Genomic DNA, 22,208 nt, shown 5'->3' with positions numbered 1-22,208 from the left:
TACTCAGCCATAAAAAGAAACAAAATTGAGTTGTTTGTAGTGAGGTAGATGGACCCAGAGTCTGTCATACAGAGTGAAGTAAGTCAGAAAGAGAAAAACAAATGTCAGATTTTTTTTTAAAGAATCATTCAAACACTCAAAAATGGCTTATACCAGATTTTTATTTCTCAAAGAGTTTCTACTGAGGGAAAATTTGCTTAGATTATGCCCTCTGTCATCTTCTCAGTAAATGTTAAATCAATGCAAATGAGTGGATTTTTATTTCTAAAAATAACCTTTTTCACAGGAAGAAGAACTAAGGAAGAGTGGGGAAGCCAAATATGCACACTTGAGTGATGAACTTCATGTATTAATTGAAGTGTTTGCTCCACCTGGGGAAGCTTATTCACGTATGAGTCATGCACTGGAAGAGATTAAAAAATTTCTGGTTCCCGTAAGTGCTTTTCATTTTTACAAAGATGTTTCTCATCAGTTTCTATTTAAAAATGTGCCTTTGATTTTCACTGACTTTTTAGAAAAGAAACATATTGCAGACTAATTATCTGTAGAGTTGATATGAAGGTAAAAATTAAAAAGAATACAAAAAGCACTTAGCACAGGACCTGGTGCCACATAATGGTGGTTTGGAAGCAGCATTTGTCTTCAGTACACTGCATGCCACACACCCGTTCGTAGCCATGAAGAATAAGACAGTTAAGACATAAACACAAATATGTAACTGAAGTTGTGTACTTTTCTCTTGTGTCTTAATTACTTGGTAGTTGACATGTATTGTTCATAATTTTTAATTAGTAGAGAATATCTTCAGGTAGAGTGGAAGGGGAAAAAGATTAAATGTAATATGTGTAACAAGACAACAATAGTGTTTGAAAATATCAAATGTATTTTATGCAATAGTATGTCAGGTGTTGGCTCATTATAAAACACAATGTAAAATAAAACTAATAAAACTAGACATCTGTTGACATCACACAAAAATTGGAAAAATAAACTCATTGCACTATATGAGGGAAACAGAGAACTTTCATATAGTAAGGGAGCAAATTCAGGGTTGCATAATGAATAGAATTCTCTACTGATTTTCTAAGAAATAGAGGAAGGTTAAATGAATGAAGCTTTCCTAAAGGTTGACAATTTAGCATACCAGGAAGAGGTTGTTCGAATAAAAATCTTGGCATCAGGCTTGGAGCTGGGAACTAGATAATTAGAAGAGAATGATGAGTAAAGTTTTCTGGATTCCCCTGGCAGGAGTCTTCAGTGGACAGAGAAAGAGAGAATAGCTAAGATTAATCTGTGCAATGAAGAAACACTGTAGATTTCTAAACTAAGCAATAAACTCAGAGGAAATGGTGGGTAAGATTCATTGAATGGCAGTGATTTTGAGAATGGGGAAAAAAAACCAGAGAATTTCAGAATGGAAAAGCATCAAAATCTAACCACATAATCTATTTATAAACCCAGTTTTAAAATTCCTGTCAAGACAAGGTTATAGAATAATCCCATACCACTCTGATTATTTCATAACTTTATATGCACACAGAATTTCTGCACAATTTATTATCTGGTACTTATCTGAACACTTCCCTAAATAGATCCCATGTTTCTTAAGAATGAGAATGCTATGTTCTCTCTTCCTTTTGCTTCTGAACTAAATGTCTGGTTCTGTTGGGTAAACAGTTTTACTATATTTAGCTCAGACCAGACCTCTGGTGATCTAAGTGGTATAGAAAAAGGCTAGGACTGTCTACATTACTAACTCATTTTGTGACTGTAGACAAGTCAGTTAAATTCTCAGAACTTTAGCTTATTCATCTTTAAAAAGAAGATGACTGACCTCTGTCATAAGTATTGTGAATATTAAACGGGGTAACACATATGAAAGGACATAGAAAATTATAAAGCACTATATGTTTTTATTATATATATTATATATAAGTAAATTGGTGTTTTAAATCTATCTTATTATTATAGTAGATAAAACCTTGGAATGACTTTTTGAGGTGAAATACGTAAGATGAAATACTATCTCATTACTACATAGATTTTAGACCTAGGCTGTACACTAGGTTAACCCTATTTTATTATAAATACCAATAATACATCTCACTTACTTCTTAGACCCCTTGATACTTGTAATCATTTCATTTATATCTTCTTCACTGAAATATATGCTCTATGAGGGCAGGGCTGGCAGTGTCTCTTGTATTCCCATCATTTAGAGTCATACTTGGCACAATAAGTATTTGTTTGATAGACTGACTGAGGGAGTGTCTGGGGATGATGCAGGGCATTAAAACCTCATCTGCGTGAGGTCTGGGGAATAGTACCCTACAATCAAGATGCTCTCCCTAAACAGATATAGATGGAGACGGGAAATGGAAAACCTTCCTTTGGCCAGTGTGACCTGTTCCTGCTGCCTCTCGGTTTTATCTTTGCCCATCCAACAGCTCCTGACTGTGCATCAAACACCCCAGGCTCCCTCTTCACTAAGGGCCTTTGAAGATTCTTCTCCAAAATATTGACACAGCCATCTCCTTGTCATTCAGGTCTTAACTCACATGGTAGCATTGCAGGAAATTCTTCCCTCACTGCCCAGTCTAAAGTAACCTCGTTATATTTGTACAGCCCTATTATATTTTGTCCACGATACTACCAGACACCCGATTTAACACTGTGATTCACTGTCCCAACATGCCCTGACCCTCTGCACTTATTTATTTTCCTCATAGCTCTTAACAGCTTCATATGTACTATATATATTTTTTTTACTTATTTATTGTTGGTTTCCCTGTAAAATATGTGTCATGAGGACAGAGATTATTGTATCATTTCACTGCTTTATTCTCCCACTTTGAACTAAGCCAAGCACATAGGAAGCACTTAATAAATATTTTTTTCTATGAATGAATAAGCTTTTAAAAAATAAATATTCTGATAACTCTCAATGTTGAATTACTAAATTTTAGTCAATGAAAGCCGTTCTACTTGGTAAATTTTTCCCATTTGCCTTGCTGGCCTCAGCACCAAGCAAAGTGTGGCAGCTTCATTCATCACCAAAACCACAAGGGGCAACAATTAACTGTCAGTTCTTTTTCTTTTATATGAAATCACTTGGTAATTCAGGTTTATTTTGACATTTATATTAAAGTCCATAGAAATGCTCACATATCAGGATATTAATATTTATAAACATCACAGGTGAAGAATTATACCCAGTAAGAGGCAAAATAGAACAAGATAGAAAGCTAATGTCGAACAGTACGGAGGTCCACTGACATCTAATTCCTCTACACAATGAAGCGTCTTTCCATGGTTAGAACTTTCATCTTCCTCTATGTTATCTACCATCTAGCCAACTTGTCCTACAATGGGCTGTGATCGTCTAAGACTGCCGACTGTAGAACATACAACTCCTCATGAAATGTCTGAATGATGTCAGATGTTAGAAAACAATACAGTTTTAGTACTTTAAGTGATTTGTTAAGACAAATGAATGATTATTGCCATGGGAAAAATTTAGAGCTTGGTGGTTTCCATTTAGTCCTATCAAAACAAGGAGAGTGGCAGGTCAATAAAACATCAATAACTTGAACCCTGCTAATTTAATTTAATTTATTTATTTTAAACATCTTTATTGGAGTATAATTGTTTTACAATGGTGTTTTAGTTTCTGCTTTATAACAAAGTGAATCAGCTATGCATATACATATATTCCCATATCTCCTCCCTCTTGCGTCTCCCTCCCACCCTCCCTATCCCACCCCTCTAGGTGGTCACAAAGCACCAAGCTGATATCTCTGTGCTATGTGGCTGCTTCCCACTAGCTATCTATTTTACATTTGGTAGTGTATATATGTCCATGCCACGCTTTCACTTCATCCCAGCTTACCCTTCCCCCTCCCCATGTCCTCAAGTCCATTCTCTACATCTGCATCTTTATTCGTGTCCTACACTTAGGTTCTTCAGAACCTTTTTTTTTTTAGATTCCATATATATGCGTTAGCATACTGTATTTGTTTTACTCTTTCTGACTTACTTTACTCTGCATGACAGACTCTGGGTCCTTCCACCTCACTACAAGTAACTCAATTTTGTTTCTTTTTATGGCCAAGTAATATTCCATTGTATATATGTGCCACATCTTCTTTATCCATTCACCTCTTCATGGACACTTAGGTTGCTTCCATGTCCTGGCTATTGTAAGTAGAGCTGCAATGAACATTTTGGTACATGACCCTTTTGAATTATGGTTTTCTCAGGGTATATGCCCAGTAGTGGGATTGCTGGTGAATGCTGCTAATTTTAAACCTTTAATGCTTTGAGAAGGTGCTATAATAAAGTTTTCCTTATATTAGCTAATTTGTCTTGCAAATACAGATTAGGAGTGTCAAATAAATTACTTGACAAATAATGACAAAATGGCTATAAAACTCTAAACTAATCATGTGAATGCCCTTCTCTTCCCTTTATAAGCTGTAAAGGTAAACAAGTATTGTCATTATTATATTTTGTAACACTCCATTTTTTAATAGTTCAAGCACTAGGACTGCCACAGAAGGCTGTGCAGACTGTGGCTTGCACAATATTAGGGGTGACATTTATTAATACATCATAGTTTGTGAATGGGACTTCCTGGTATCCCCAAATACAACTTCCCTTTTTCCAACCCTAGTCAGCAGATTATCTTAAAATAATGGCTATATTTAATTTTCCTAAATTGGCTAACTCTCACCTGCAATTAAGTTGAATTAGTAAGTTTTACTAATGCTGAATGATTAATTCATGATTAAAACAAAATACACTACCTCATAATCAGGACTTATGAAGCCTTCAGCAAAATTCTGCCCATTGAATGTGAATTTATACATCCTTTAGTAAAAAAAAAGATGAAAAGAGGAGTTTCCACACAAACAAGAAATTAGATTTAGGTCACAATAACAAATAGATTACTTTGTTACCTCCTTAAGAGTTAGTTACTGACAGAATTAAGAGATCACAACACTCATTTCTACCAACTCTGTCATGGATGGCCTCAGACTTTCCCGGGGGACATGTGACCCAGCACTGTGGGATTATCAGAGCCTATTGAATGGGAAAAGTAGTATTTGTCCTGCCTGAGTTGTCTCTAATGATCGTCACTAAAGGTCTGTACCATTTAAAGAAAAGATGTGTGTGTGTGTGTGTGTGTGTGTGTGTGTGTGTGTGTGTGTGTGTATCAGATCTCAGCAAAAACACTTTCCTATAGAAAACTAGCAAATCCAGAGGGACAGTCCCAACCGATGTTTGGTTCCTCCTAAATGCCAGAAAGGAAAACATGCTGTTTGAAGCATTTTTATGTTAATTATACTAACACCAAAAGTGCCGTGAATACTCACACACACACACATATACATATAACTTTTATACTTACGTAAAGTTTTATACCTGTGTGTGTGTCTCAGTGTCCTTTGTTAGTCCTATCAGTCTCACGTACATGACTTTAAGTCAATTCAACACAGAAAATGATGGTTCATTCCAGGTTATTTCTCTCTTGCATTAGATTCGATAAATATCTTGGACACCGATGTGATTCTTGAAATGGGCCAATTAGGGCATATTATATAATTTCAAGTTTGAAATATTAGAAACCTATATAGGAAACCTACCAAGAGTGTGACTACGGAGGAAAAGTAAAACTCTTTTCCTCCTTATGGTAAAAGCAAATAGAGGACATTCTTGCTTTCTGTTCTTCAAAGACTGTTCAAAGACTAATCCTAGCTTTGAAATGGGAAAATGACACTGGCTGCTAACTGCAATCGTACAGGAAAGTAAGTAGATATAAGGAAAATAAAAAGAAAAGCAGGGTATTTTCAGTCTTGGAGATGGAAGAAGATCTAGACTTTCATGCACTGAAAAAAAAATTTATAACGTCCTAGAAGATTATAAACATAAGAATGTTTAGAAATAGGTGTAATATAAATGTATAGAATTTCATGCTATGATTTGATTAAAAAGTGAAAATTTGGTCAGAGGCTTTTATGCAGGTGAAAAGAATATAAGGAAAACAATGTATTAAATAAAAACCCACCAGCCAGCAAAAGCAATTTTGATAAGTGTTAAGACCACAAGTTACGTGTGCCACAACTACTGAGCCCGTGTGCCTAGAGCCCATGCTCCGAAACAAGAGAAGTCACCACAGTGAGAAGCCCATGCACTGCAACGAAGAGTAGCCCCCACTCGTGGCAACTAGAGAAAGACTGCACGTAGCAGTGAAGAGCCAACGCAGCCAAAAATAAATACATAAATAATTTCTTAAAAAATTAAAAAGAAAAAGACCACAAGTTGGGACATGGCAGATACATTTTGTCTGGGGATGGCAGGAGTTCACAATGTAAGGCAACAACATCCGGCAGGCCAGAGAGTGATCAGGTACAGAGTAAAACAATAACATCCAATGCAGAGGGGGAAACAGAACCTGGATGTCATTCCTTCATTGTTGTGGTGGTTGTTAAAATGTTGTCAAGAGTTTCGTCGGATTTCTATCTTCAAAACCAGTGAATTCCCTTTTCTTTCCCATAATTAACTATAGTCTAATAGTGTGGTAGCTAAGAGCACTAAGCACAAGCCATGCATTTGTGTAATTATTACTTGCACAGAAATGTTTCCTATATTGCTATAGCACTATGATCATATTCTGATTATACTTGCAAAATTTTATAATCATCTAATACTGAGTATTTCTTCTTATCTGATAAGTTGTAATGGATAATACAAGCCAATGACTTTAAAAGAATTAAAATTATTACTAGTTCTTAGAATAGAACTAATAATTATTATTATATAATTAATAATAATATGACATTATTATTATTATTATTATTGACACCCAAGGCCACTTTACCATTGTTAGTTGATTGACATAACCTGAAAGACAGAAGAAAGAAGCAGTGGATTCTGTGAGTGTGATTTTTCTACAAACCCTAATACAAGTGTTGTCTTACTCCTCTCCAGTACAGATAATCAAAAGTTCACTTTATGAATCTAGGGTCAGGATGTGATCATCTGCCTTCTATTTAAGAAACAAGTTATCATTAATTATCTCTGTTCTCATTTGATGCCACTGTTCTGAATTCTCTAAGGCTACTCTTCATGAGCCTTGATTGCTTTTTAGATGCTGAGCATCATTCTCCCATTTCTACTAGCACCTTGATTTCATTTTGATGAGTTACTTTTTCTGCATTAACTGACGTTATAATCAAAAGAACTGCTTTTGCAATTCCATATGTAGTCATTAACATGAAGGCTTAGCAGCATTCCTAAAAAGTTATCTGTGTTGTTACAGATTGTAGTTCCTAAGGATACAGGTTTGATCTCCAAGTGGAGAATCTCACCTCTTAATTTTATAGGATTTTAGTGTTAAGGAAAGTCTTAGAGGATCAATAGAATGTATATTATATTCAAAACTTTACTGAATGCTAATCCTGCCAAATGCATAGGTAATAAACACATGTCAACACTGACCCTGAAAGTACTTTTATAGATGGACAAAAAGACTCATGATTACTGAAGAATTTGGTCCAAAGAAGGAACAAGGCAGAAAAGTAGCTCAATAATCAGAATCTGTTAAACAAAGTATATAAATTTTAACTGAGTAAATCATTCAAATAAGTAAAATAAATGGTGCTAATTAATGAAAGACGAAAGGTTTGTTTAAATAAGTAACATAAATGGTACAAGGCAAACAGTTTGTTTAAATTCAAGGAACATTTCTGAGCATCAAATGTATGCCAAGCGCAATTCTAGCAATTTGTATTACATCAGCCACTGCCCTTGTAGAATTTAAGAACCAGAAAACTGTTTTCAAGACTTAAAAGATAAATATTATGGAGAAATATTGCAGAGAGAGTTGGAAATGGGAGACCAGATTGGAGAATGAGGACAGTATGGACAATAGTGATGATAGATCAGGCAACACAGATCAAACAGAAAGTGTTATTTCTAGCATCAAGAAAAATCAACTGTTGACGAAGACTACTGCCATACAGACAATGGTGAGTTATTCATTGAGACAGAAAGTGAAAAGAGAGAAGGTGGTGAGGGGGCAGAGAAAGAGAGTGTTTTGATTAGCTTCTTGACAGTGTTGATGACCCACTATTTCATACTGAAAACATATATTTTCCCGTAACAAGAAAAACTTACAGAGAATACTATATTTTAAAACTGATTATTTTTGCAAAATTATGTATTCCTGAAATGTGCCTTCAACTTCTGTTTTTGCAATTAGGTCTTACTTTTTAAAGAGCTTATCTTGCAGCTCCACAAGATACAATGTAAGCTTATTTTGAATTGCCCTTCCTTGATTAACTGATCTCATTTTGCTGTTCTGAAGCTTCTTTCAGCAAGATACAATGGGAAATGTTTGACTCCTCCAGACAGCATTCAACTTAGATATCCAGGGAACTTGGAAGAGTCCTCATTCCTCCAAGAAATGTATCTTCTATCTCATCTCTAATTTTTGCTTTTGTCCCTTTCTCTGCCTATTCTACCCAATCTCTCTATGTAGTGTATGTAAGGATGCATACACAATTCCTTAAAATACAAGTACAAATGGCTTACTAGACAGTCTGTACTCAATATGGTACACTGGAATTGTTTTTATTTTTCTATAACCACTGTCCTTCTCCCTTATTCATTACCAACAGTTTGAGCAAATCACTTAGCTTTATGCTCATTCTTCTTTAAGAAGAGTCTTAAATTACACAATGTAGGTTTTAAGTCCAGTCATTTCCAATTTATGATTTCAAGTTCAAATCTAATTCAAAGCTCCCCTCATCCCTGAATTTATGGCTTGGGGAGTAACGGTGGTGAAAGAGCTGTGAGCTGCTCATTCAGCTCCTGCCACAGCTCCACCCCGCAGGGTCTGGTGCTCCTGGAACTTTGTGGATGGTCTTGGCAGGTGGGGTGGAAGATGTTAAGAAATTGGAGAAAGATGGGCTGTAAAACTCACCCTGTAATAACCTGGTTAGTTCGGTTGGTTGGTTGGAGTTGTACTTCATGTATTTTCCTCTGATGGGCTATTTGGATGATAGGCTACGGAATTGTTGTTGATCAACAAATATTACTTGTCTTCCTCTCAGCCGAGTGAGCTCAGGGAGCAGTTCAGCTTCTCACAATGCAGGGCTTTCCCTTCTCTCAGTACCTCTGGCTGCAGGTCTGCCTTCCTTCTGCTCCCAGCACTGCAGGTGAGCTTTGTCCTTTCTCTCTGAGCACGTGTAAGTTTACTGCACCTGGCCCCAGCATTAAAGGATTTCACCAGGATCCATGCAGGCCCTGCCCTTTCCTCATTTGCCCACGGGGATGTTGGTGAGCTCTTTCCACTGGCAGTGTTAGGTCTTTCTTTCAGGACAATTCTCTCCCCATTATCTGTATATTTTCTCTATATGTTTTCCTTTTTTTCTTCTTTTGTAACAACTCCTGTTACTTCTGGCAAGTCTCCTGGATCTTTCTTCAGATAATCTTTTTCTAACAGTTTCTATCTTCTTATCATTTTAGTCATGTGTTCCGGAGATACGGTCTCCAAAGTCTTCTAAGCCACAAATTCAGGTGAACTGTTTAGTTGGACATCATGTAGATATTGTTTTGTTGTATTTCTTCAGAAAGTACTATACCTGCATTGCCTAGGTAGTTCTTCTGTTTTTCTGTTCAGGTTTATTTCTGTCCTCTCCAGCAGCTTTATTTCACTGGGCAGGTTTTCTGACTGCTTTTTTCTGCTTTCTCTTGTCCTTTCCTTTTTCTCCCTCCCTTCCCTTCCCATCTTGATGTAGGTCGGTGTTTTGGGGTAACTTTAGTGCTCCAAAGTGTTAGAAACTGAAATAGTCTCCCCCATATGGACCAAAAGTGTAGAACTAAGCAGGCCACCAAAAACATGGTGAGAACCTAAAAAATGTCATCTTGTTCTCCAGTCTCCCATCACTTTCACAGACTTGACGGCTCACCCATTCTGGTCCTTCTTGGCCTCCCCGTCAGGGAGAATAGACATACTCCAGTGGGTCTGTGGCAGCTTTCCACTTGGATGAAGTTTAGATCTGTGCAAGCCAAACTCTTTCCCACATATCCACTCCACCATGACCATTCTGAGTTTTCCAACACTGGGTTTCATATACTCACTCAGCCCACAGGCGATAAAATGCCAGTCCAGTCAATTCTGTTAACTAAGCTTCTCAGAGGTTTCAAGGCCTGATGTACAAATAAGCTTCTGCGGATGTCAGCATTTATTTCCCCCCAAATATACTGCTACTTTAGAGCTGGTAAAGAAAAAGAAGGGAGCTGCATTTAGGTCGCTATCTTCCCAGAATTACTGTCTTCCACAGTTAGTTTAGTTTAATGAAATCACTTTTTACTTAGCATGTGGAAAAAAGCATCCAAAGTAAGTTTATAGACACCATAGCTTTAAAATTTTAACTTTGTGTATCATGCAACACTTCTAAGATAAATACTTTATTTTGTGACAAATTATGTATTTAAAATAAAATAATAAAACTTTCCACAGAGAAAAAGCATAGCATTCCATTAACATCTACCTCTGTAAAGACTAGATACACAGTAGTTTCCATATGTTTTGTATAGATGTTACCAATTTGATATGCACGAGTTCTAATGGAGGTGTTTCCCTAATGGCAGAATTGTTATGATAACCTATTTGGGAATTCAGAGCATTCATGTAAGTGATAAATTTGTCAGTAACGATTCCTATTTGCCATTAATAGCCAATTCTGAGGGTAAAATTCACTTTAATATGTTTTTCACTAGAAAAGTTAGAATGCTAGTGGTTTATTTCTGCTCTCTTTGTGTACCTTCCACCTGTAGATTTTTCTTTAGGGAAGGGACAGTGTGTTGGTTTAGAATCTCTGACCCGCTAGGCAATATGGTGGGTGGCTTATAGGCATTACCTTTTGTTACCCTCACAAGTCTGAGAAGGACGTCCAGTGCTCATCACATAGATGAGGAGACCAAGACTGAGCACCAGCTGTAGCTACACAAGCACCCGGCCCAGCAAGGCCCACCTGACGTGACAGCCCAGGGCTTTCTCACTTTGGATAATAAAGGCAGAATAGAATGTCTAAGATCTGATCTGGTTAAACATCTGTATTTAATTACAAATCTGTTGATAAGTGACATAAACTAGATTTAAATAAAACATAGGAAATACTACCTTTGCATATTTTCATTTGGTATTTACCATTTCATTTGGTATTTACCAAGATCAATATGATAAATAATTACCAGAAGCTAATAATTTGCTTTTGTAAAAATGCTAATATTACACGGCAATTTTAAAATCTATCTTCAAATCCTGATGTTTGGCAGAGATTTATCTTAATAATGATCTCTTTCCCTATTTTGTTTATAGTTTCTCTTAGGGACTGCCAAAATAATGAATATATACCACTGGTTATTCTCAGGAATAAAAACAAAGTGCTGTTTGAAATTACCATTCTGCTGCTTCATGAAGGGTCCTCTTACCTGAGTAAACGAAGTTATAGATTTAACCAGTGTTCACTATGGGGTGGGCTGTTCTGTTTAATTTAGACCCTATGAGAAGTGATTCATTTAGATTAGATCATAAAATCATTTACAAATAAGTAAACAAATGGTTCACTATGGGGTGGGCTGTTCTGTTTAATTTAGACCCTATGAGAAGTGATTCACTTAGATTAGATCATAAAATCATTTACAAATAAGTAAACAAATGGGGGTGGGGGAGAGAGAGATTGAGAGTCAGAGACAGAGGCTGGAGGCAGATTCTCATGGAAATCTTAATCAGGAAAAACAGTGATAAGGCCTCACAAAGAACTGCATCCTGGGTGGTTCTGGGCACCGCAGGGAATCCCAGAAGTACCTCGAACATGAAAACGCCCCGCCTCTCTGTGTGCCTGGCCACTCCTCCATGTCTCATTTACCAACCACGCCCCTCCTCCCCCCACTTCTGCTCCCTCAGGCTTCCTGACCCCTCCCAAGCTTGTTTTTCCTTTGGAGATGGTGCTCTCTCTCTCTCTGCCCCTTGGATCTCCTTTCCGCTGTACTCTCACTGTGCCCCTTACTCTCATTCTGCATGTATCTGTGATTACTGATTCAAAGCGCACAGCTTGGAAAATTGACTTAAATATCACAGCACTTGCAAATAAAACCTAATATTTTTCTGCCTCATATTTCACTGATATACTGTTACCATAGGTATTTCTTCATTTTTTTCTCCCTTTCTTCCTTCTTTTCTTAAATTTCAGTAGAGGCATTTATCTATTTATTTCTTGTAAACATAGGGGAGAGAAATCCTACCGTAGTCTAATAATTCAAACATAGCACAAAATTACAATTATAACTTCATATGTGTTGCTATATTTGTATGACTTTAACTGAACAGGATAGTTCTTAAATTGTAAAAGAAAATAGCACAAATCCTAATTCCTTTAAAATGTATTCCAGTTGAAAATACATAATTTTGATAGACCTTAGTTCATAACACTATGCCATCCATTTAATAAATACGTATCAAATGAATTATTTGATAAATCTGCCAAATATGTTCTTAGTGTTCTTAAATTAGCTTGATTTTTAGAAATTATAAATATATGAATGAATAAACACCTGATTATGCTACTATTTAGAGAGATGTTTCTTTTAAATACAGGACAGGGAGAGGCAAGAAAAAAATAAAATGTCTGAACCAGGAATATTCACCTTATTCCAGTGGTTTCATGGCCTCTTAGGTCTCACAAAATCCACCTTCCAAAAAGATGAAGTCAGGGTTAGAATGCTTATAAAGTATGCACATATGCAGCTAGGCACAATATTAAGACTTGAAAAAAAAAAAGGTAAATATGTGAGGTGATGGATGTAAAACAACTCAGTTGGGGGGAATTCTTTCACAATGTACACATATATCAAAGCATCACATTGTATACTTTGTATATCTTACAATTTTATTTGTCAAATATACCTCAGTAAAGCTGGAAAAGAAACAAAGTTTATGTTATTTATAGACTATAAAAATAAAAAGTTGGGCTGTCACATCCTATGAAATCATAAAGACTTTGGCTCTTTAAGATTCGGTGTCATTCTTATTTTCTTCTGCTAGGTAGATTGCTGTTCACTTTGAGGTCACTTTAGAAACAGATGAAACCTCCAGATACTCTGCCTAGAAAAAGGCACAGTCACCTTAATATTTTACACAAAAGTCCAGGGGATCCACATCATGGATCCCAGTTTAAGGGCCTTATGCTAGAAACATCAAATGCTTAGTATGAGAAAAGGAATTATAAAAATGCATGACTAAAACCCCACTAAAATGTTGAATTTGTTCTATATTAGAAAATTAAATGATTTATATTGAAAAGCACAGGTCATTTTGCCTCAAACTTCCTGAAGGTAATTATAATAGAAATGTAGGTTTTCTTACAGTTATCTTCTTAAATGAATGAATATTTTATCTTATGATGAGGTAATTTTACGACCAAACTGTAATTCATTACCTTTCAGCATAATTCTCACTTCCAAATTTCATTTTAATCAGGATACAAATGCTATATCAATTTATTACATTTAGAAAGTACTTTATCCAGAGATTTACTTTCCCTCAATATCAATCATAAGACTTTGAGCAGGAGTAAAATTCTGTATACGCTGCATAAATGTGAAGTTTTACTGACTGTTGCCAACTGACCCTAAACTTCTTATCTAAGTAATAAAATCAGGAAATGTAGTTCACTATAAAAATATACACGAGTGAAGAAACTTGACTGTGGGTTGTCTATTACACTTTAGATTACGTTATTGCAGTCACTCAAACCTCCACATCATTGGAAGTGATTCTCTAAACATTATCCCTCAGAATATTGGGAGCCACATTGCTCTCTACTCTCCTCACAAGAAAATGCCTTAACATTCTCTGTAATAGGAAAGTTTTCCCGCAGTCCAGAACATCCATAATTTAAATTGTACCTATTACTTTTTTCTGGTTCTTTGGGAAAAAAAATAATTGTATAATATTATAATGAAAGAAATGCTTCCATGTATTGGTGACCAGAGGGACTGTTTTTAGGATATTAGATTTTCCACAACTCACATCCAACCAATCTGGAAAACATCCATCCCCCCTTGCTTTGTGGCCTCTACTTACATGCATCAAGGATGGGGTTACAGGGGCAAAGGTAACTGCAGAAAATAATGTTCACCTGAAAACTAAACATCTCTCCAAATCCCACTTGACTTTTATTAGCTGAGTGTAAATACTCAGAAATAGGAAATGAGCAGGAGGCCTGATGTCCTCCTGTGCTCCTCCCAAGCCTGGCTCCAGGCCACACTGCAGCAGCCTGGAATCTGGGCCCTCTTGCCTCCTCTTAAACCCTTCAAGGCTCCACAGGCATAATGGCATGACTGGTCTGGGAGCAGATGTTTCAAGGGCCATGAACCTGAACCTGGCTGCTAGTACATGGTGAGCCCTAAGCACTCTTAGAAGGGTATGGAAAAACTCTCTGAGCTCTTATCATTTGATTTCAGCCTTTTCCTTATATTTTTTCCATCTCAGCTCTAGGTAGTCAACATCAAATTCCCCTTTACCAAAGAGCAACAAGACTTAACTTACACTCCTCAGCCACATGCTGTGATTAACAAATTCTCTGCAGTTATCCATTGATATTCCTGAATTACTTATAATATAATGCAATATAAAGTTAAACATTAAAATATCTAAATATGTCTAGGTATCCAGATGTTTACTCATGTGTAGAACAAAATGTACACATATTTGACTAAAGATTTTTTTATCCTGTTGACAGACTCTATTTTTGCCTAAACACCTGTGTAGAAATCTGCTCAAGTGGTTTTCTTTTGAAGCATTTTTCTGCCACTGCTATGTAGCTCATTCATCTGTTACTTATGCCAAAATCACTTGAAAGCTAGACCAAGACAATGATTGCTTAATTTTTTTAGATAACACAATGTCTATAAATCAAATTAGCTAATTGTTCCTCAGAAGTTACTTTTAAAAAATTTCAAAAATCCAATCACAACAAGTAATAATAGGTTGTTAATTTCAAGGAAGAAAAAAATTGTATCTTTTAGAAATAGTCTACTTTCAGAAATTAAAATTTGATCAATATGCTAGTGCAGGTCTAATATGCTGGAGAGAAGTGCAAGATGACAGTGGATGTGTTATTTGCACATGTATATGTCCCCTCTCCCCTGGAAACCCAGCTCCCTGAAGTCAGAAATCAGAGTTAGATTATACTTTACAAGCCCCGTACTGCCTGATACCCCTACATGCACTGTCTGCCTCAGTAAAATTTTTTTTTTAACATCTTTATTGGAGTATAATTGCTTTACAATGGTGTGTTAGTTTCTGCTTTATAACAAAGTGAATCAGTTATACATATACATATGTTCCCATATCTCTTCCCTCTTGCATCTCCCTCCCTCCTACCCTCCCTGTCCCACCCCTCCAGGTGGTCACAAACCACTAAGCTGATCTCCCTGTGCTATGCGGCTGCTTCCTACTAGCTATCTATTTTACGTTTGGTAGTGTAAGTAGCCTCTTGCAATGTGAAAGGTTAAAAATGTTTAACTGAATTTTTATGTTTACAAGAAATTCTTCTACAACAACATATGTATATATGATATGTGTGGGTTTCTAAAGAGCAGTGTTATCCCTCTATAACACCAATTCTGATACAGTGAACCCTAAGTAATAGACCTTTTAGGTTCACTCTTGATTTTTTTCTATAAATGGATCCATGTGGTAATGAACTGCAATACAGGGAGGTTTGGCATTTTGTGTTGCAGTGTGTTCAGAGGGAAAGGAGTACATTTCTGGATCTGGATCAGAGTCTGTCTGTAGATAACATTATGTTTTATAAAGTCAACTGAAAAAAATAAAATTGGCCATTCCATAGGGCAAAGTATGAGATTCTTAAAAGCTGTCTGGAGGAAACAAAGTTTTGTCAGGCTTACTTTTCAACATATTGCTAAAAAATTATTCTAACTTATAGATCACAAGTGTGGTTATCAAGAAGAAACCTTTCACTTGGATTTATCAGGGCTCATATAAAGGCTTTCACATCAAAATGTGGAGAATGAGAGTGGGCCTGTAAGATTCTGCAGGCTGTGTGCCCCAAGCAGACTACATTAGGGAACTCTCTTAACTTAGAAGGGGTTAGAACCCATTTTGCAAAATATTCTGTGAAACATTCATTCTACACAGTGGTCTATGGGAAAAGAAAAAGTTAGAAGGGCCCTTTGGTCACTTAAGTTTAGAAAATGCTGCCTTCAGTATTTGCTTCTTAGAGATTTACACCCAAATTACCATTTTAAAGGCTCTGAGGGGTCCCGAAGCTTCACTAACTTTTTAACCCAATTTGCAATATTTATTTGACCAAGTATCCCTTTGTTTAGGAAATTATCTTGCTTATTCTCTGCACACTTCAGGAAACATTATATAAGTAACTTTGCTTATGGAATGTGAGTCCTTACAACAATTGTATTTATCTCATCCTGAAATTTCTGTATTCTCAGGTGTTCTCTTAGATTCATAACATATTACATAACGCTAAGTGCCATAATTTAGCATCACCTTAGACCATCTCATCTCATGCTCAGAACATAGTCTTAGGTAAAACAGATGGACATGGGACATTCTCTACTTGTGCACATATTTGACTGCATCAGTGTCCCCTTCAAGCATGTTTACTGCCATGCTTTATTTCACTATTAAGTAGCCACCAACTCAAGTGGTATTTGATAATCAATGAGTCCACTGCTATCTTTGTGAGAAATAAGAACAGATTGATTAACAAATATGTTTACCATTGAGAATCTTTTCTCTTTAATCATACCTGTCTCCAAAACAACAGTTATGCATCTGATTTTCATAAAATTAACATCTTATTTTATTGTCACAGACTAAGAGTTACCTGGCCTAAATAATAGGCATTATTTTTTGTCATAAAACAGAGATGAAAATCAATAATTTTTGGCATATATCTATAATATTTATCATAAATAACTTATTTTCTGATGATAAAAGTAGCCTCCCCATATTGTAAACATATTTAATTTTGGGTAATTTACTAGATCTTCCCAATGTAGTAGTTATACTTTTACAGTAATTGAAAACTAAAATTCACAAGCAAATGTAGATAAACAGACACCTTTGCAAAAGCTTGACACCTCCCACAAAAAATCTGACCTCCTGGGGTCTGCAGCCCATGGATTAGGAACGACTGCAGTGGTGCACAGAAATGGGGGCATGTGTGTTATGTTGTCTGTGTTATAACAGCAGTTTCCTGAGGTTAGTCTTGGAGGTGCCCGCAGTTACTGCCTCCTCACAAGCTGATTGAGACTTGAGGTCATGTTTCTTTCTACCAAGACAGGCATCCTAAGGAGACCCCTTATTTCTTTTCACTGCCATTTATCATCCCTACCAATTCTTCTGTAAATCAGTGATAACCCAAACTAGCCCTCCGTCAGTTAGTACATAGACCAGCTTTTTTGAACTTAACTGTAAACTTTCAAAATGTATGGTTATACCTTTGACTGGCAACACAACAGACCTGCCCTTCAGATCCTGCCAGATCCTGCCCAATTCCTATTAAAGCTTAGTTGTGAGACATAATGTTTACTGAAGATTGTCTATAAGATATGCTGGCCTTTAGATCATAAATAAAGTCATAAATTACTATTCCTGGCGTGTTTTCCATGGATCAGAGTCCCTAGTAGGTTTTTGGCAAAGAACATACACACACACACATATGAATATATGTATATACATATACACACATATTTGTATATGATCACAGAGTAATATTTTATAAGAAAGCCTTATAAAATTGCTATTGTGGTTATTGTATTTATTCTATGGCCTCCATATAGTCTATTTTCAACATAGCAGCCAGAATGATCCATTTTAAACTGTCAGCAGTTAATATGAATCCTGTGCTCAAAGCCCTACAATGGCCCCTGCTTTGAGCCGAGTCAAAGTTAAGAATTTATTATGGCCTTCAGGACCCTCTTGACCTCATGCTCTGTGATTTCCCCATTCCTTCTGCCTCAGCCACTCTAACCTTTGCTCTTTACCTTTGTTCAGGCTGTTCTTCTTTTTGAAACCCACTCCCCTTATTTCAGCATCATAGACTTCCTCACGTTTTGCAAACCTGTGTTCAGATGTTACTTTTTCCAATGAATCTTCCCAAAACCCTTCTTGAAACTTCATCTGGCTTCCCCTGCTGGCTCTCCTGATCCCCTTACCCTGCTGTTTTGGCTTATCTTTTTATAAAGTACTCTAAACCACCTTATAATTTGCTTAATTATTGGGTCTATTGTTTATTATCTGTCTTCCTTTACTAGAATGCAAGATCCAGTGATCCCTGTCTGTTTTATTTATTGACCGTCACCAGAGACAAGAGAAATGGCTGGCTCATGATATGCACTCAGTAAATAATTGCCAAAGAATCACTGAATGAAAATTTGTTGTAGGGCTGTTGATGCAGTGTTAATATAATGTTCACCTGCTTGAGAACCCATAAGGAAAATTCCCCTCAGGTTTCTCTTTAACCGTGACAGTGCCCACTTCCAAGTTACGGAGTGACTTGAGTCCAGGCTGGGAGATAATGGAAGGTTAAAAAAGTAGAAAACTCCCCCACCAGTTCAGTGTCATTTCACATTCTCCCCCAACATGCATGATGCTTTCTGGAGTCCTCAAATAACTGCTTCACACATGGCACAGGGAGAGACAATGTAGAGCCTGCTGATCCCATCTGACCTGAGCCAGAATCTCTCAACATGTTTTTTCTGCTCTTTACCTCATTGAGATCAAGTCTTTTGACTCAAACTTTGCTCTCAAATATATGTAACACTTATCAAAAATAAACTTCTGTAGAAGGAAGAAAATTGGTCATTTTCATTTAGCAAATTAATTTAAATGTTTAGAATAGTTTACCTGTAGCTGAATTTTGCTGTTGTTGTGATTTGATGGAGACATACTGCTTCTTGCTGAACTGTTGCAGCTCTGACCTTTTATATTTACTTTATAAAACACATCAGTGTAAGCTAGTTATGTTTTTATTGATCTGAGGTTTGATGTGTATATTGCTTCTGAATTATCCCACTTTATTTGACCACAGCAATGCTGTGGAAAACCTCAAACTGCACATAATTGTGATTATTAACCATCAGTTACTTGATTATAAAAACTCCCTGCTTAAATGTAGTTTTCCCCTATGTTGCTTCACAAATATAAATTAGAAAAGCATCTTAATATGCTTATTTGTAATTTTTCCAAAAACAAGTAGAAGGTGATCAATGCTTATGGTCTTTTTAATATCCTTTAGATAATTTTGCTTTAACATTTTGTAATAGTGAACCACAACCAATTTCCAAAGATTCCACTTTTCCTTTTATAGGGTATTCTTTCACGATATAACAATTATCATGGTGTGCAGATGATTTTTTTCAGGAAACATTGGCTTATAAAGATCTTAAGTATTTTAGCAAATATTTATTTGTTTCTTTTGAAAAACACATATTCAGTGGAAATTTAACCACATTATTTTGACTCTGAATTTTACTTATAATAAACAAACTACTTTCAAAATTATAAAGACCGTCTCTAAGAATGTTGTCCAATGTTGTATGTCCAATATATATATTAATATGTTCTTCCTCTAAGTTAGCATTTTCAGTATGAAATAATAATTGACAGATTAATAGAATCAGTTGTATTAGTTTGAATGCATGCACCATTTGCCCAGTTGTAAATGAACTAAAAGTATAACTTTAAGTTACAGATTTTTTTTTGTCTTACCCCGATATAGAATTTAGTTGGTGTCTGCTGATTGTCCTGGGCTATTGCAATAGTTTTTGGGTGACGCTACCATAAATCCTTTCTGGAATGGGTAGTTCTTGCTAGTTGTTCCAATATCAGTAGAAGGATACAGGTCTGAAGAGACCGGGGAAGATGGACTGGAAGATATCCAGGGTTTATAGAGTTAAGGGCCACCGATGGTCAGGAAAGATAACCCGACTAAGTGAGAGAGAATAGGAACTCTAGATCCAAGCAGGAAAGTAGGTTTCAGAGTTCAGGAGATCAGCTTAGACAAAAAAATGCATTAATGGAGGCTATAAAGAAGATGCTTCTGAGCCCTGGGATCATCGCAGAGATCCGTGAAGCCAAGTCAGGGGCCTGCAGGGTGCAGAAAAACACTTAATAACAGGGTCACAAAATTAAGCATTCATTCTGTTCTCTACATTTATCAACAAATCTTGATAGTGACATAGTGTTTTCTGAGACAAGGGATTCTTATGTTTGGTGTTTTTTAAATGAAATGGGAACTAAATCTTGAATCAACTGAAAAGCCAAAACCTATACCAAGCTGGAATATGTGAGCACAGAGGTGGGGAGTCGACAAGTTCCTAACTGTGACATTTACACATACTTTTTTATTATAGAGCTAAGGTTTCCTTTTTTTATTTTAATTTTCCTACTATTAGAGCTGCCATTGAAAGCAGACTTGATTTCTGTGGTGAATCTTATACTGTACTGCATTTGACCTAACCCATAACTGTCTTCACATTTTTGCTTGCACTTGGCAGAGTCTACTTTCTGTTACATTTTATTCTTAATTCTGTTATATAAGAATAATAGGGGCTTCCCTGGTGGCGCAGTGGTTGAGAGTCCGCCTGCCGATGCAGGGGATACGGGTTCGTGCCCCGGTCCGGGAAGATCCCACATGCCGCGGAGCGGCTGGGCCCGTGAGCCATGACCGCTGAGCTCGCGCATCCGGAGCCTGTGCTCCGCAACGGGAGAGGCCACAACAGTGAGAGGTCCGCGTACAGAAAAGAAAAAAAAAAAAAAAAAAAAGTATAGTAGAAGTATCAAGAAAATAGACTGTATAATCTCATGAAACCCTTATTGACTTTTCCAATTTTCCTGCAGAAATTTTTTCTATCGGTATTTTAATTTCATGTGAGCTGAATGACAGGAAGTAAAAAGATTTCAGCAGATGGTTGCCACAAACTACATACCACATTTCAGAACTGGTCTACAGAACTCTGCAGCTTGGCAGTGTGTGGTGGCTCATTTTACTGCCTGTTAATGCCAAAAGAAATCCGTGTTTTTCCATTTCATTTATTGTCTGACTTTATTAAGAGCTACCAAATTTGATTTACTTATGCCTGATGTATCCATAAAATTTAAATTCAAGAAGTATTGCAAGTCAATATTTCTTATTTGCATTAACTGAAATTTCATGACATTTAAGATTAAATATTTAAAGAAACTACTGATAGCTTTAAATATGATTTTCAATAGGCAGTCCTTAAATGCAGGTAATTGAAAGCATTGGCAAGTGATGTGGTTACTAAAAGTATGCTGTTATATTTTTAATCCAAATCAATATTTCCATTCTTAAGGATCTCATCCAATAACTCCCTGTGAAGTAGGAGGCAGTGTGTATTACCTGTTAAGTGTAAAGGCAGAGATGTTGGGTCAGAAGACTGGGGAGATGTAAAAAACTTGAAATACTTGTGAACAGTAGGAGATACTAGGAAAACCCTAAAACATTTGAAGAACCAGATGTTGTTGGGTGGCATTAGGTGAGGTTATAGTGGCACCACTGATGTTGAAGTGCGTCTTTCTGCAGCTCTGTCCGTCCCTCCAGCTGTCACAGCAACCTGAGTGTGGATGCTATGGGGTAGAGATTTATATTGGCCCAGAGTTGGGTTTGTGTTAGGTGGATTTGAGGTAGAGACAGGAGCCAAGAAAATTGAAAGCATTGTTAAGGTCGTGGTCTGAATTACAGTTCATGGGGTCAAAGCTCAACAGAGGAGGGAGTAAAGCAGAAGGCAGGAGGGTTACAATAAAGAGAAGAAATTAGAATAGGGTTTTAAATTTTAAGAAAAGAACAATGCTGTAGAAGTAAGAACACCTAAGACAGAATAGGAGCAAACTTGTAAGCAGTAATGATGGAGCTTAAATGGAGTGTTTAACAGGTGAATGGAGTAATACAAAGTCAAGAGTGTAACCATAAGAATGTGTGTTGAAGTGGAAGAGAAGTAGACAGCACTGTGGTGAGATTATCATATGGTTATTTGAAATCTTTGGTATTAGTGAATGTTTTGTTGGAATAGGCCAAATTTTAAAGTCACAAATGAATGAATACATCTACAAGGCTTATCAAAAC

General features: G+C 36.5%; 1 protein-coding gene across 2 annotated transcripts in view; it reads left to right on the top strand.

The window, feature by feature from the left end:
• The window catches only part of KHDRBS2 (KH RNA binding domain containing, signal transduction associated 2), a 725,702-nt gene that overhangs the window by 309,612 nt on the left and 393,882 nt on the right, over positions 1–22,208 (top strand). The gene's annotated exons all lie outside the window — the stretch shown is intronic.

This window comes from Physeter macrocephalus, chromosome 18, assembly GCF_002837175.3.
Source record: "Physeter macrocephalus isolate SW-GA chromosome 18, ASM283717v5, whole genome shotgun sequence".
In the NCBI taxonomy this organism is placed as follows: domain Eukaryota; kingdom Metazoa; phylum Chordata; class Mammalia; order Artiodactyla; family Physeteridae; genus Physeter; species Physeter macrocephalus.
This window is presented reverse-complemented; position numbering and strand designations above follow the sequence as displayed.